The following is a 14,438-nucleotide window of genomic DNA, read 5'->3' as shown; positions in this document are numbered from 1 at the left end:
CACATACATTACTTTGTTTCTCACTTAGCCACTTAAACTCTTGTCAAGGAAAACCTAGGCGTTAGCAAGGACCCGCACTCAAGTCCAGGCCTTTGAGATATATACGAAGGTAGCTTCCCTCCACCCAGACTTACCTGTAGGTTTTGTTTAATTCTGCAACTTGCAAAGAAAATGCCTGAAGGCGGGCACCTGCCTTTTAGTCTAACACACCACATCCCTGGCAGGCAGTTTTCAATTTAGCATGCCTCGACATGTCCAACTGCATCTTCATCAAAACTTCCAAGATGGGAGTGACAAGCTTTTGGGGGACTTATGGCAAACATGCATGACAGTTTTCCTTGACACTTGCATTTTTAAGAATCCTTGCCCCAGGCCCTCGGAAACCCAGTCTTTAAAAAACTAGGAATCTTTCGAGAAAGTCGAGCTTTCAGAGCCTGCTTCTCTGGGACCTGTTTGGGGGCAGGGATGCTGTCGTATCTGCTCGAGAGTCTGTTGAGTACCATGGCACGATTTACATGTTGATATTAAATGGTGGTTGCCTTTGTAACAGCATTTCTGGACATCCGATGTGTATATATCTGTCCTGGGCATTGTTGGTTGGTATGCAGCTGGCCTACAAACACACTTAAATGGCACACTTCTGCAAAGCATTAATTTCTGAGTGTCCAACAGATATAGGTAGGCAGGCAGACATGTCACAGGGGTCGTCATAAACCTTAATTAATATCCCTGAAGAGCTCTTGTATCATTTCATGAAGAGCGCTAAATAATAAGCAAATATCATACCTATGGATATTACATAGATAAAGAAATGTGCGTAAATATGCTGATAGAACTTATGTTTGCTCGTGCCTCCAAGGGTCTGATATAAATTCAAATGGGAAAATAAGTTGTGTTAAAGAGAACCATCTTTTTTTTTTTTTGAAGTTTAAAAAAGCAAAGTGCCCCAAACTTAGATGCTAGAAATCTCTATTGTTGATGCAGAAGAAGAAAATCTGTAATACACACCAAAAAATGAGTAACAAATTTTTCCTTTTTGTTTTTGTTTTTTTTTACCTTTGCCAATCCATTCATAGGATTGCTTTGTCTCTGTCTTAGTCCGTCTGTGCTACTGTAATAGAATTCCTGAGATTGGATGATTTATAATGAACAGAAATTTATTGGCTCATGGTTCTGGAAGTTGAGAAGTCTAAGACTAGACTTGCCAATATCTGGCAAGTTCCTTCTTGCTATGTCATCCCACAGAAGAAGAGCAAAGAGGTAGAGAGGAAGAGACCAACTGGGGCAGAAATGATCCTTTTATAAGGAACTCACTGCTGAAATAATAAACCCATTCCCAAGATACTGGTATCAACCCATTTGCCAGGGCTGAGCCCTCATGGGCCTTTGAAAGGTTCCCCGTCTTAATACTCTTACAATGGCAATTAAATTTTAACATGGGTTGGGAGGGAACAAATATTCAAACCCTCGCAGTAGCTATGAAATAATTCAGATCTATTTTGCTTCCCTTTCTAGGCCTTGAAGAAATCTCATAAGATACTAAATCTGCCCCTTTAATTATTTTTTTAGAGTGATTTTTGCTGTAGGGTGCATGCACTCTTCAGAGAGACAGAGAGAGAGAGAGAAAATGAGAAATCACCCCCCAGGAGGATGGCCACACCCCAGTCCCTTCTTCTTCATTCTGCTCTTGGAATTTGGGGCAGGCGTGCACACACACCCTGCATGAGTTTCAAGCCAGTGAGTCTGGGACTAGAACTGCAGTCAGTCTTATGGGAGTCCAGCGCCTTACCCTCTATACCACCTGCTAGCCCCTGTCCCCTTTAATTGTTAATGCATAGATAGACCTTCCTTCCTCTTTCTTTCCTTCCTCCCTTTTTCTTTCCTTTCTTCCTTCATCTACTCCATGACTGGTTCTTGAACACCTACAAAAATAGAAAATAATTGTGCTTGCTTTTTCAATTGGTTGATTTCCTTTTCATCTCTTTGTGGGCCTCAGAGTTCTTGTTTGAAAATAAAGGGAGATTGGGACCAGCCGATGGCATAGCAGTTACATTGCTGGACTCCCACATGGCCGACCACAGTTTGAGTTCCAGACCCAGTGGCTTCAAAAATCAAGCTGGGCATGTGTGTGTGCATGCCCAAGATACCAGGAAGAAAATGAAGGAGAAGGGATTGCAGCATGGCCATGCTCCCTGGCAAGGGGCAATTTCTCACTTTCCCTCTTACTGTCTCTGTGTGTGTGTCTCTCTGGCACTAGCACAGGCCCTAAGGCAAAAACCTCTAAAAAAAAAAATAAAGTAAGAATTAGAACTTCATTTCTCAAATGAAGAATAACAGGGAAGACCAGTTTTTAGACTAGGGGGGAACAAAAACAGTTGTGGATCTGCAGAAATCACCTGAATTTTATTTACTGCAGTATTTCTCAAATATCATAGAATTCTTTCTTTGCCTAAAGCTAGTAATATACAAATATCCTTGATCTAAAGAGCGCACTTTTACTTTGAAAGGTTATAATTCAGATCTTTTCTGACCTCATGATGGAAGAAGTCCAGAATTTCTTCAAAGCCTTACTAGGAAGGAATTCTGATTTTTGTTTCTAAAATAAAACATAATTTCTCTCTCAGTCTGAACTCTTTTTCACATTCATCCATTCCATATAGGCTCATTCAACAGGTTCAGCAATATTTGGACACGGTAAATAAGAACTGTTTATAACACAGTTTTCAGAATCTATGCTAACAATAAAATCTCTTTTTCTACAAATGTCGCACCTAGAGAGCTTGCCAAGAATATAAACTTAGTAGCTCTCACTCCAACCTCTTTCCTGAAACGAGAGCCTGCTGATTTGGGTGTGTTAAAACATTTTGTAAGGTATGAAGTGGTTTTACTTTTTCTGCTACTGCTGATACCTAGCTTTTCGGCGATGCTTCTTATATTTTTTAATGCATTACAATTTCAAAAATAAGCTCAGGGGACAGCAGGTGGCATGGTGGTTAGGATGCTGGACTCCTACATGGTCAACCATGGTTCAAATCCCAGACTTGGCACCTTCCTTTCTCACTCTCCCTCTCTCTCTTTCTCTCTGATCAAATTGAAGAATAATACTCTGATGAAATTGAAAAAGAATAATGATAAATAAAAATAAATACATTAAAAAAAAAAACAAGCTCAGGACATGGGTAGAGCTTCCTCAAAAAGTTAAATATACAATTGCCATATGATCCAGTAATTCCTCTACTGGGTAGATCCCCAGAACAATTAAAAACAGATACCCAAACAAATACTTGTACACAAGTGTCCAAAGCAAATCTAACCACAGAAGACAAAAGGTGGAAACAACCCAAATGTCCATCAAGGGATGAATGAATTTCAAAAAGTGATATAGATACACACACACACACACACACACACACACACACACACACACACATGATGGAATAGTATTCAGCCCTAAAAAGGAATGAAGCACAAACAATTCCTCCCCCCCCAAGCCCCATAACCTCAGATTCAATCAATCACGGGTAGAAAATGTTCAACAAATAAGTAAATAATACAATAGAAATTAACACAGGATTAAAAAAAAATATTGTATGGCAACTATTTCCACAGCATATACATTGTTAGATGTTATGAGGAATCTAGAGACCCACTGTGAACACTGAGCAATGACCACACAGACACATGCTACCCTGGATATAAAATATTACGTTAAGTGAAAGAAGTGAGACACCAAAGGTCACATATTTTATGAGTCCATTTGTGTGAAATATCCGTAATAGGCAAACCCATAAAGACAGAAACCAAATTAGTGGTTGCCAGGAATTGGAGATGGGAGAACAAAGCAACGGGTAGTTACTGGGCAAATAGTATGCGTTTTTTGGGGAAGCAACAAAAACATTTCGGAACAAAATGGAGACGGTTGTTGTGCAATGATGAATGCACCAAATGCCAACACATTGTACATTTTAAAATCGTTAATTTTATATTCTGTGAAATTTACCTCAATAAAATCAATTAATTCACTAAAAGAAAATGGCATGTCCTCTCAGTATGAAAGGTCTACTCAAGGGAGAAACATGGTTAGGCTGCAGAATCTGCCTCTTGCTCTAGTCTTTTCAAAAAAAAATACTAAGAAAAAAGTGTGTTCTTAAAACATACCTTTATATAGTTAACTTTGAAGGCATAACACAAAATACCAGTACATTTTTTTTGTCTAATATTGGTCAATGAATCCAAGTGTGTAATATGTTAACATCCGAAAGAAGATTAACACAATCCCCATGGAGCATCATGGTAAATGTAACTCTGTTTTGAAGTTGTTGAGGCACCAAAGATAAGGAAATAAAGAAGGTGTATCCTTTGTTACAGAGTGGAAGAAAAAGCAAAAGATAAATGGCTTCTTCTCTGGATGAAGGAGGTTAAACATAGGATTTTTCATAGATGAAAACCATTCTGATCCTATTCTTTTAAAAGTAATTTGGAAGAGAAAATGCACCATGAAATCTTCATGCTTGCAAAGATACCAAACCTATGAAGATAAACTGCTCTGTAGGTAGACAGAGAAGTGACAGATAAGGAGCAAGTACATTTACCAAAAATTCCTCTAGACTTATAGGAAGATTATCTCTGAGCTCCCAGTTACAGAACAGGAACTGGCCCAGAGATTGTGTAAACTAATGCCTAAATATACATCGATTGGACTGCGAAGGAATAAATGGAGGGAGGGCTGCAAAATGCACCACACCACTAAGTAGAATCTTAGAGATTAACCAAAAATGCACTATTCTCCAAAGCCATTCTGTGTCCACAGTGGAAATAGTTCATGTGATTATCACTGATGTAGTACAAGAATAACAGAAAAGTCGAGAATTTGAACTTTTTAAAAATAAAAAAAGAAAGAAAGAAAGAAGAGCCCAAAAGCTCCTCAGTATAGAAAGATGAAAGTTTCTCAAAGGATTTAAAGTAATCATATGGGGGGCCGGCAGGTGGTATGCTGGTTCAGGTGCTAGATTCCCACATAGCCGATCATGGTTTGAGGCTCAGACTTTGCAGCTTGCTTTCTCACTTTCCCCCTTTCTCTCTCTGTCTCTCTCTCTGATCAGATTAAATAATAATAATAATAATAATAAAGTTAATATTGGTCAATGAATCCAAGTGTGTAATATGTTAACATCCGAAAGAAGATTAACACAATCCCCATGGAGCATCATGGTAAATGTAACTCTGTTTTGAAGTTGTTGAGGCACCAAAGATAAGGAAATAAAGAAGGTGTATCCTTTGTTACAGAGTGGAAGAAAAAGCAAAAGATAAATGGCTTCTTCTCTGGATGAAGGAGGTTAAACATAGGATTTTTCATAGATGAAAACCATTCTGATCCTATTCTTTTAAAAGTAATTTGGAAGAGAAAATGCACCATGAAATCTTCATGCTTGCAAAGATACCAAACCTATGAAGATAAACTGCTCTGTAGGTAGACAGAGAAGTGACAGATAAGGAGCAAGTACATTTACCAAAAATTCCTCTAGACTTATAGGAAGATTATCTCTGAGCTCCCAGTTACAGAACAGGAACTGGCCCAGAGATTGTGTAAACTAATGCCTAAATATACATCGATTGGACTGCGAAGGAATAAATGGAGGGAGGGCTGCAAAATGCACCACACCACTAAGTAGAATCTTAGAGATTAACCAAAAATGCACTATTCTCCAAAGCCATTCTGTGTCCACAGTGGAAATAGTTCATGTGATTATCACTGATGTAGTACAAGAATAACAGAAAAGTCGAGAATTTGAACTTTTTAAAAATAAAAAAAGAAAGAAAGAAAGAAGAGCCCAAAAGCTCCTCAGTATAGAAAGATGAAAGTTTCTCAAAGGATTTAAAGTAATCATATGGGGGGCCGGCAGGTGGTATGCTGGTTCAGGTGCTAGATTCCCACATAGCCGATCATGGTTTGAGGCTCAGACTTTGCAGCTTGCTTTCTCACTTTCCCCCTTTCTCTCTCTGTCTCTCTCTCTGATCAGATTAAATAATAATAATAATAATAATAAAGTTAAATAAATAATTCTTTAAAAATAAAATAAAATAGTCATGTGTAGGAATAATGACAACATGGTATTGTTTATCAAATTTTTGGAAGCCAGAGTGACAGATCTCTTGGACAGGGCCAATAAATACAAGTGTCGCATTAGAGACAGTATAAAATGATCTTTCCAGATCTGTTCAAGATCTAGATTGGTTCATGCTTGTATTTATTTGCTAAAAATCTATGATGTACCAACCTGAGTGTGCCAAGTATGCTGGACGATCTTCCAGGGGCTGGAAATACAATAGTGAGAAAGACAGGGTGACCCTGGTCCTTATGGAATGTGCACGCCATTAGAGAATGCAGACCACGGGCAAGGGGTGAATAAGATACATCTCAGGAGGATACATGCCAGGGCCAGCCCCATAGCACTGTGACTAAGTGTTGTGCATTGGGAGCTGTATTCCACATGACCAACTGTGGTTCAAAACACAACTGCAGAAGCTTGAAAACCACACTGAGTAGATGTGTATAAACCTAAAACCCTGACAGAAAAGAGAAATGGAGGAAAATAATTGTGCCCATTGGGATTGTCTGTTCTCTCTCTGCCCTTCCGGTAAGAAAAATGAAAAGGATACATGCTAAATAAGTTGTCCAATGTAGGATGTAAGTGAGTGGTCCTCTGTAGGATGAGAGGACTGGACGTTTATGCTTCACTCCCCATCAATCCATCATTGGATGCAGACTTTTCCCAGGCTGTGACCTTGGGTAAGGTAGAGTGATAAAATGATGGAAAAGACTGATCAAGTAATCCTTTGAGGGGAGACTCTAAAGACTTGACAAAAGGACCAATGGGTGGGATGGTGGTTAAGGTGCTGGACTCCCACATGGCTGACTATGGTTCTATTCCTGTCTCGCTTTCTCTCTCTCACTCTGTCCCTCCTGATGAAGTTAAAAAAAATAAACAACGTTAAAATAAAATAATTCATTTTAAAAATTAATTAATTAATTTTTAAAATGAATTATTTTATTTTAACGTTGTTTATTTTTTTTAACTTCATCAGGAGGGACAGAGTGGAGGGAGGGAATTAGAAAGCAAACCACCAGTTCCGAGACTCGAACTGCAGTCAGCCATGTGGAGGCCCAGCACCCTCAACCATGTCACCTACTGGCCCCAATAAATAATTCTTGAGAAAAAAAGACTAGACAAAGAGGAGCCATGCAAAGATCTGAAGGAAGAGCTTTCCAGACCCAGGTGACACAGTGTGACTTTGACCTTGGCCTCTTTGAAAGACACCAGAAAGTACAGCAGAAGCCTCAGAAGCAGAGCAAGTGGAGGCTAGGAAGAGATGACAAATCATAATGAGATGCCCTGTGGGCCATGATGAAGAGGTGTGTAGCTCCTAAGTAGAAAGGAATTGGACGACTTTAAGCAAAGGAGTTGAACTTCCTTACTCTGAAAATCCAAAACCCAAAATGCTCCAAATCTAAAACCTTTTTGAGTGCCAACATGACATCACATGTAGAGAATTCCACACCTGATCTCATGTGACAGGTGACAATCAAAACCCAGGTGGAGAACATACAGTTTATTCAGCGTCACCAAGGGGAGAAAAGGCTCTCCCAGGCCTGGCGTTTGCTGCTGCTGTTATTTAGTAACTGCTCCAGGTAGCTGGTGATGCTGCTGTGCTGCTTAGTTACCTTGAACATGTTCTTTTCCACTGTTCGTTTGTTTTTTTTGTTTTTTTGTTTTTTTGGAGAGGTTTTTGGTATAGGGCATGTGCGCACTTGCCAGAAAGAGAGAGACAGAGAGATAGAAAGTCATAAGTCATCCCCCGGGGGGATGGCCATGCCACAATCCCTTCTCTTCCATTTTCCTCTCGGGATCTTGGACATGCATGCATATACACCTTGCATGAGTTTAAGCCACTGGGTCCAGGACTCGAACTGTGGTCGACTACATGGGAGTCCAGTGACATAGCCATTATGCTAACTGCTGTTCTCTCCACTGTTTTAATGATATGTCATGTTTTACTGTGAATAAGTATAAGAAAATGATTGCTTATTGGTAGCATATAAATTTGGAGTCAGGGAAGCAATACCAGTCAACCACAGATTGTCCATGTGGGTGTCTGAGATAGTGACACCTGTGCTTTCTGATGGCTCAATGTACACAAACATTGTTTCGTACACTAATTATTAAAAATAATATATAAGGAGCCTGCAGGTGACATGGTGGTTAAAGTGTTGGACTCCCCACATGGCCGACCAGATTCATATATATATGGTATATATGAAACTTACATAAATTTTTTGTTAAAACTTGGGTCCCATCCGTAAGATATTTCACTATATATATGCAAATATTCTGAAGTTCTAAAAAATCTGAAATCCAAGCACTTCTGTTTCCAAACATTCATTTCAGATAAGGGTTACTCAACCTGTAACGTGATGCAATTTATGTTTATGGAAAATGTCAGACCCTTGTGCAGAGAATGAATGTAAAGAGAAGCAGCAGAGGCAGGGAGAGACCTGTTCCAAGGCTGCTGTATGTGTAGGCCAGGTGCAAAGTGATATAAAATTCTAAGTGGTAAGGAAAGAATGGGTTTGCGTTAGAAACAGAAAGAAAACCAAGTAACGATAGATCAGGTGTAAGGGCAGGGCAGGGACCATAGTGAAGCCTAGTGAAGTAGATGCCATGGCGCCCACCCAGATGCTGCCCTTCAAGTCTAGAGCACACAGCCCCAGTTGATGGGAATGTCGGCAGCCAAAGATCCCAGCCAAAGTTCCTCTCTGAGACTGGGCCTGCTGAAGAGCGCCACCTCTCCAAGGACTCTCCTCAGAACAACCCAGATCTAGTGACTGAACAGTGTGAGAGTATGATGGCCCAGCCTTCTTGGGCCAAATTGTAACAACCCTGCAAAGCCATCCCAACGCCAAAACTCCCCGTAAGATTGACCAGGGCAGCTTTGCAACAGCATCACAGTGCAGCTTCTTCCTCTAGCCTGCTTCCTTCATTCCCCATGGTATCCCAAGAACACTTTCTACTAAACTTCTTGCATGGAAATTTCTTCCCCAAGAGTCTGCTTCCTGGGAATGGTGCCTTCACAGCTGAATAAGTGCTGGCTTCTTTAACCAGCACGAATGAACTCTGGAGAAGGAAGAACGTTTTAGAGCAAAATTCAAGTGTTGTGTTTTGCTTATGCTGAACGTTAGATACCTAACTATACCCAAGTGTGGAGAGAATAGTTGATGCAATCCAGGGGTAGCTAGAATATTCTGGACAAAACCCAAAGTCTGATGGTTAAGGTGGCTATTTCCCACATGGCAGACAGGGATTCAAGTCCCAGTGCCTTAAAAAATAAAAACACCAGGCATTTGTGCATGTATCTCAAAATCCCAAAAGGAGAATGGAGGAGGAGGGATTATGCCATGATCATACCCCATGGGAGGTGCTTTCTCTCTTTCCCCAACTGCATCCTCTAGCAAATACAAAAAGAACTTCCCCATGAGGATAATGACTCATTGACCATAGTCCATGTATAACACCATGTGATATACAATCCGGAGTCCACCAATATTGGTTGACCTGTGACTACATATTTGAGATACTGTATTGTTGCTGAGGTGGACGCAATACAATATCTAAGTGTATTAAATACTTGCTGTGGGCCAGCCTCTGAGCTTGCCTATTTTATTTATGTTCTCTTTCAGCCTTTCCAATCATTCTGTGATGGAGGGGTATTGTTCCCAGTTTTTACAGGAGGCAGCTGAGGCCCAGGGAGGTTAATCAACTTTCCCAGCCTTATGTGATTCCTGGTGGTGTGACTCCTCTGTCCAACAGAGAGTCATCTGAAATGTGTTCCAAAGTACTACTCGAGACAGAGATCTGAGTGGAGAGGGAGAGGCCATACCAGGGATGAGCCTGCTAAGCCTCTCTCGACCTCCATATTTACTGGGGCAAAAGAGGAAGGAAAGTTATTTGTAGAGAAAGTTGCTTCTTCAAGGAATGGAAAGGTAAGGGTAATTTCTTGGACAGGGTGGTTTCAGTAGCAATAGGAAGGGTATGGCCAAGTGATGCCAGAGGCTGGACAGCACACCTTAGAATTTGGAGAGTGCATTCATCAGATCACACACCCATCTAATGGCCTCCTGTTGTTTTGGAGAGGGAAGGCAAGAGGTTAGACGTTGTCATCATTTTTCCCTAAGCATTCAAGCTAATTGGCCTCCTGTGGTTTTCCAACAGGAAGGCAAGAAGTTAGGCATTTTTGCCATTCCCCCTACAGTCATTCATTCGAAGTTCATAAATGAAAGTGTTCTAGAAGCATGGTGTTTCTGCTGTTTCCTAACAGGTGGAGTTGAGGTTTCAGTCCAGCGATGCCTGGCTCTGGCGCCTGGACGTATCCCACTTTACCCTCACGTGGATATTCCTTCGGGAGACATTTTTGAGCATGTACTATGAACAGTGAAAGATACTAGGAAGAAAAAGATATAGGAACTGCCTCTGTCATTTGACTGGAGAGACAGGGCAAATGCAGTAGCATGAAGCACAATATGAGAACGGATGTACCCTAAGGTTCCTTCCTGCTCAAAATCCTCTGACTCTGCATGGTGCAGGCAATAAATGCAGTGGGAAGAACCGTTCTGCTCATTGACAGTATGTGATGCTGCGCGTTGTTTTTTTTTCCTCTACCTCTGGCTGCCAGGGAACACGAATGTAAGTCCCTTCAAAGTGACTGTCCCCGCATTCCCACCTTATTGTGTATGGTGAATTCAAGGTCAAATTTGAAGTCAAAGTCAGAACTCTTTGGTTCTTTTTCACTACTGTATCAAGATTCTGACCAATTAACTTGCAAAATGTCAACAAGTTAACAACTCCAGGGGAGAAAAAAAAAAAAATTCCTCATTTCGTCCCAGACTCTAAAACGGATTTGCTCACAAAACATCGGTTTCTTTAGTGACCTCGAGAGACCTTGCCTGTCACACGGAGCAGTATATCATTTCATGAAGGAAAAAAAGTTTTACCATGAAAAATGCTATGTTATATCACAGTGTGACACTCTTTAAATATCAAGAGTCAAAGCTTCTATTTAGAAAACGGAAGGCAATAAATTGAGTTGCTAATTATTCCAGCTGTGAGTATTTTTGGTACGGCTGCAAATTTTGAAGAGGGCAAAATAAAGGATTTTCCTGTTGTTCATGGCATATGCAAATGTAGTGACAGTCCCCTATGAGCTGAAAGGTTCAGGGATGAGAAATCTTGAAAGCCTATTTTTTGTTGAATCAAAATTGGTTTGAGTCTAAGCTTAGGGAACTGTGATAGAAAATGGACTTTAATTATAATAATTGTGTTATTGGCTTTTAGTTTATAATCTTGGGAAATAGCAATTATATATATGTATATAATATGTAAATATATATATATATATATATGTTTTAAAAGCAACAGTTTGGGGGAACCAGCGAGAATGGAGGAGAAGGGATTGCGGCGTGACCATCCCCCCGGGAGGTGATTTCTCACTTTCTGTCTCTAATGTCTCTCTCTGTCTGTCTGACGAGCACATGCGCCCATAGCGAAAATCTCTCCAAAAAAAAAAAAGCAACAGTTTGCTTCTCAATCCAAGCGTAACTTCCCAACTGGAAGAAGGGAACAAGCACATTAGTACAGTCTTGAAACCCCTCTCTTCCTAATAAAAATATTTGGGGTTGGGGGTGGGAGCAGGGCAGGGGAGACCCTGAAAACTTCCAGTTACTGTGCTAATTAGAACAACTCATTCACTCAGCAAGTATCTAAAATGAGTTGAGCACTATTACATTGGGGGAAGTAATTAATGGCTATATTTATTGACCATTCATTGGCTATCATTATCAGTGCTAAACCTTTATGTGAATAAACTCACTCAGGGTCCCTCATAAGCCCACGAAGTGGGTTCTCTCATTTTCAACCTCCTCACAAGGTTAAGTTCAGGTTCACATAGTGGTAAGTATAGGAACCAGGTTTCAAACCTGGTTGTCTGAATCCCGAATTGCAGAGTTAAAACTGCATCCCCCGTGTGATCCTATTGGTATTCCAAACAATTAAATTGATAATAATGATCATGAAGGAATACTCGTAGGTAGAAAAAAAAGGTCTGACTATAAACATCGAATGTTCACCAGTCTATCTCTCAAGAGTAGAAGAGGATTTGGCTTTCTATTTTTCTTAAATTTATGACCTTGCTATTTTTATGTGTATGTTTTACATTGGTAAACAGGAAAATAAAGATAGAACACTTTAGGGGCCAGCAGGTGGTACACAGGTTAAGGCAGCTGGATCCCACATGACTGACTGTGTGGTTTGAGTCCTGGATCAGCCAACTTAGAAAAATCACACCAAGCACATGTGCACGCATTCCAAAAATCCCAAGAGGAGAATGGAGGAGACGAGATTGCAGCATATACTCCCAGGGAGTGGTTTCACACATTCCCTTTCTCTAACTCTGGCAAGCACACTTACCCTATGGCAAAATTTAAACACAAAAACAAAAACAAAAAAACATACTTTCAAGACTATAGGATCATTGGAAAAGTCATGACACATGACATGTTTTTGCATAAAGAAAGACATCATGACTTCCCTGACAACCTAATAGTTTTGCTATTCACATAGTGGCTAAGCAATTCAGTATCTACCATCATCCTTCTCATTATCTTCTTTGTCTTTTTTTTTTATAGCCTATTTATCTCATGAGAGAGAGAGAGGGGGGAACAAGTACCTTCAACATGGTCTCACATTAAGATTCCATTCCCAGCCTTTTGCAGCTAGCCAGGATCACAGCACAGGGACCAGGTCAGGGGGAACCTCACTGTCATCTCCCATATGGCTTCCAGCATTGCAGAGCCTTGAGCCACCTTCACACAGCTGCAGCTGGACCTAGCTCTTTCTATTTCCAACTTAACTCAGATGTTTCTCTCTATTTCTCTTTTACCTTTCTCTCCACACGCAATCTCTCTTTATCTCTCTATCTCGCTTTCTCTCTCAGAAGCCCACCCACAGGATTTTTCTTCACCCTCTTCCATGGCTTCTTGTATTGCAGGGTGTGATAATGGTGACAGAAAGTGTGGTTACTTAACCTTTCTCCAGCTAAATGTTTTATTATAACTCCTGAAAACCTAATTACAGTAACTTTACATGCTACAGTACCCTTTATGGGCTGCCTCTTTATTAAACTTACTCCTTTAGAGACAATAAACCTGATGCTTCAAAGGGCACGGCCAGGACCAGCCAAACAGGATGAAATCTGAAGTTCCTAGCGCGCGCCTGATCTCCACCACTGAGCATCCACCCCCATTCCAGGGGTGTTTCTGCCTTTTTTCCTTTCTCTGGCTTTTTATCAATTTCAGCCACTATATGTATGTATTAAAAGTCTTTTAGGGATTAATGGGCTGTGTATCGATATTTTCATCCACTCCTCTGAATACCCGTGAGTTTATTTACTGGGGAGGTCAATTTTCTCGGTAGAACAACAGTCAACACCTGGTTTCCCTGATAACCAGAGCAGCTTGTTTTGCACACTGCACTGCGCTGAGACCGCTCTAGGCTGGGGCTGCGTTTCAGCCAGAGCGTTCGTTTGCTGCGGCAGCCTTCGTGAGCTACGGTGGGCACGTCTCCCCGGTCCGTCAGCTGTCCTGCTTAGCTGAGTGGTACACTGTGATGAGATGGTGGGAGACAGAGTGGGAGACAGAGAGAGAAAAGCCTTGACCTTTGGAGTGGAGGCAGCACAATTATTTGGGTTTCACCGCCCTGCTGCGATTTTCCCCAGGGAATAAAGCCAAACCGACAAAACATAGGGAGACTCCCTTTCAGGATCCCACTGGTTACAAGCTGAAAAACGGTACTTGGAGTTAAGAGATTTTTATGTTATTTGTTTGTTTCTTTCATAGGGTTTGAGATTAATGATTGAGTTTCCTTGTGACTGACTCACAAAAAAAAAAAAAAAAAAAAAAAGAAAGAAAAAAAAAAAAAGAAAAAAGAAAAGGGGGTTTCACCGCCCTGCTGCGATTTTCCCCAGGGAATAAAGCCAAACCGACAAAACATAGGGAGACTCCCTTTCAGGATCCCACTGGTTACAAGCTGAAAAACGGTACTTGGAGTTAAGAGATTTTTATGTTATTTGTTTGTTTCTTTCATAGGGTTTGAGATTAATGATTGAGTTTCCTTGTGACTGACTCACAAAAAAAAAAAAAAAGAAAGAAAGAAAGAAAAAAGAAAAAAGAAAAGGAAGCGAACTCCTTTGCCGTCGCCTGGGGTAGTTCAGCGAGCCACCACTTCTCAAAGGTTCCATTCTAGATTAGTCAAGCTCCTTCTACATCATAAGAATAAAAAAACTCGCAGCATTTTGAATTGGTGGGATTCTTTTTGCACGGATGCTATGCA

General features: G+C 40.6%; 1 protein-coding gene across 1 annotated transcript in view; it reads left to right on the top strand.

The window, feature by feature from the left end:
- The window catches only part of TENM2 (teneurin transmembrane protein 2), a 550,878-nt gene that overhangs the window by 237,208 nt on the left and 299,232 nt on the right, over nt 1-14,438 (top strand).

Source organism: Tupaia chinensis, unplaced genomic scaffold (genome assembly GCF_000334495.1).
Source record: "Tupaia chinensis unplaced genomic scaffold, TupChi_1.0 Scaffold000234_1, whole genome shotgun sequence".
NCBI classification, from domain to species: Eukaryota; Metazoa; Chordata; class Mammalia; order Scandentia; family Tupaiidae; genus Tupaia; species Tupaia belangeri.
Note: the sequence above shows the minus strand (reverse complement) of the source record. Positions and strands in the feature narration are given on the sequence as shown.